Raw genomic sequence first — 2,500 nt, 5'->3', positions numbered from 1 at the left:
GGGGCAGGCTCCGGGTTGACCTGGTGGCCGGAGGAGAATTAAGCCCGGAGCCCGGGGCAGGGCGACCCCGGACGGACGGGGGTCCGCCTGGCCCCTGCCCGCGGGGGCAGGCTCCGGGTTGACCTGGTGGCCGGAGGAGAATTAAGCCCGGAGCCCGGGGCAGGGCGACCCCGGACAGACGGGGGTCCGCCTGGCCCCTGCCCGCGGGGGCAGGCTCCGGGTTGACCTGGTGGCCGGACGGGAATTAAGCCCGGAGCCCGGGGCAGGGCGACCCCGGACGGACGGGGCTCCGCCGGCCCCTGCCCGCGGGGGCTGGCTCCGGGTTGACCTGGTGGCCGCTCGGGACTTAAGCCCGGAGCCCGGGGCAGGGCGACCCCGGACGGACGGGGCTCCGCCTGGCCCCTGCCCGCGGGGGCAGGCTCCGGGTTGACCTGGTGGCCGGACGGGGAATAAGCCCGGAGCCCGGGGCAGGGCGACCCCGGACGGACGGGGGTCCGCCGGCCCCTGCCCGCGGGGGCAGGCTCCGGGTTGACCTGGTGGCCGCTCGGGACTTAAGCCCGGAGCCCGGGGCAGGGCGACCCCGGACGGACGGGGGTATGCCGGCCCCTGCCCGCGGGGGCAGGCTCCGGGTTGACCTGGTGGCCGGTTTGCTTTCGGGCCACCAGGTCAACCCGCTGCCTGTATGGGGTTGACCTGGTGGCCGCTTTCCTTCCCGGCCACCAGGTCAACCCGCTGAATGTATGGGGTTGACCTGCTGGCCGCTTTCCTTCCCGGCCACCAGGTCAACCCGCTGAATGTATGGGGTTGACCTGCTGGCCGCTTTTCTTCCCGGCCACCAGGTCAACCCGCTGAATGTATGGGGTTGACCTGCTGGCCGCTTTCCTTCCCGGCCACCAGGTCAACCCGCTGAATGTATGGGGTTGACCTGCTGGCCGCTTTCCTTCCCGGCCACCAGGTCAACCCGCTGAATGTATGGGGTTGACCTGCTGGCCGCTTTTCTTCCCGGCCACCAGGTCAACCCGCTGAATGTATGGGGTTGACCTGCTGGCCGCTTTCCTTCCCGGCCACCAGGTCAACCCGCTGAATGTATGGGGTTGACCTGCTGGCCGCTTTCCTTCCCGGCCACCAGGTCAACCCGCTGAATGTATGGGGTTGACCTGCTGGCCGCTTTCCTTCCCGGCCACCAGGTCAACCCGCTGAATGTATGGGGTTGACCTGCTGGCCGCTTTCCTTCCCGGCCACCAGGTCAACCCGCTGAATGTATGGGGTTGACCTGCTGGCCGCTTTCCTTCCCGGCCACCAGGTCAACCCGCTGAATGTATGGGGTTGACCTGCTGGCCGCTTTCCTTCCCGGCCACCAGGTCAACCCGCTGAAAGTATGGGGTTGACCTGGTGGCCGCTTTCCTTCCCGGCCACCAGGTCAACCCGCTGAAAGTATGGGGTTGACCTGGTGGCCGCTTTCCTTCCCGGCCACCAGGTCAACCCGCTGCCGGCATGGGGTTGACCTGCTGGCCGCAGAGGGGCAGGCTCCGGGTTGACCTGGTGGCCGGACGGGGATTAAGCCCCGGCTCGGAGCAGGGCAAGCCCGGGCGGAGGGGGGTCCGCTTGGCCCCTGCCCGCGGGGGCAGGCTCCGGGTTGACCTGGTGGCCGGTTTGCTTTCGGGCCACCAGGTCAACCCGCTGAATGTATGGGGTTGACCTGCTGGCCGCTTTCCTTCCCGGCCACCAGGTCAACCCGCTGAATGTATGGGGTTGACCTGCTGGCCGCTTTCCTTCCCGGCCACCAGGTCAACCCGCTGAATGTATGGGGTTGACCTGCTGGCCGCTTTCCTTCCCGGCCACCAGGTCAACCCGCTGAATGTATGGGGTTGACCTGCTGGCCGCTTTCCTTCCCGGCCACCAGGTCAACCCGCTGAATGTATGGGGTTGACCTGCTGGCCGCTTTCCTTCCCGGCCACCAGGTCAACCCGCTGAAAGTATGGGGTTGACCTGCTGGCCGCTTTCCTTCCCGTCCACCAGGTCAACCCGCTGAATGTATGGGGTTGACCTGCTGGCCGCTCTGCTTCCCGGCCACCAGGTCAACCCCCTGCCGGTATGGGGTTGACCTGCTGGCCGCAGAGGGGCAGGCTCCGGGTTGACCTGGTGGCCGGCAGGGACTTCAGCCCCAGGGCCCCTGGCAGGGCGACCCTGCCCTTGTTCCCCAGAAAAGGAGAGAGCTGGCTCGCAGCGGGAAAAGCTGCCTACGGCACCTGGGATTCCCAGGCGGTCACCCATCCAAGTACTAGCCAGGCCCGGGACGGTTTACCTTCCGAGATCGGACGGGATCGGGGGCCTTCCGTCCGGTATGGCCGTAGGCACTCGGCTCCGGTCCGCCTCGTCCCCTTTCCCTTACTGACTCCCCTGCCTCGGGTGGGCCCGATCCTTTTTTCCGTTTTTTTTTTTCGCTCCGGAGGCTTCATGAGCCCCCCCCCAACACCCCTTTGGGGGTCGGTGAAAATTT

At 67.6% G+C, this 2,500-nt stretch overlaps 1 non-coding gene across 1 annotated transcript; it reads right to left on the bottom strand.

Annotated features, from left to right (window-relative positions):
• Positions 1–2,237: 2,237 nt before the first annotated feature.
• On the bottom strand, positions 2,238–2,356 carry LOC141979712 (5S ribosomal RNA). Its single transcript, XR_012637106.1, has one exon. It is a non-coding gene; the product is annotated as a 5S ribosomal RNA (ribosomal RNA).
• Positions 2,357–2,500: the final 144 nt, after the last annotated feature.

The sequence above is a fragment of the Natator depressus genome, chromosome 28 (assembly GCF_965152275.1).
Source record: "Natator depressus isolate rNatDep1 chromosome 28, rNatDep2.hap1, whole genome shotgun sequence".
Classification (NCBI taxonomy): Eukaryota; Metazoa; Chordata; order Testudines; family Cheloniidae; genus Natator; species Natator depressus.
This window is presented reverse-complemented; position numbering and strand designations above follow the sequence as displayed.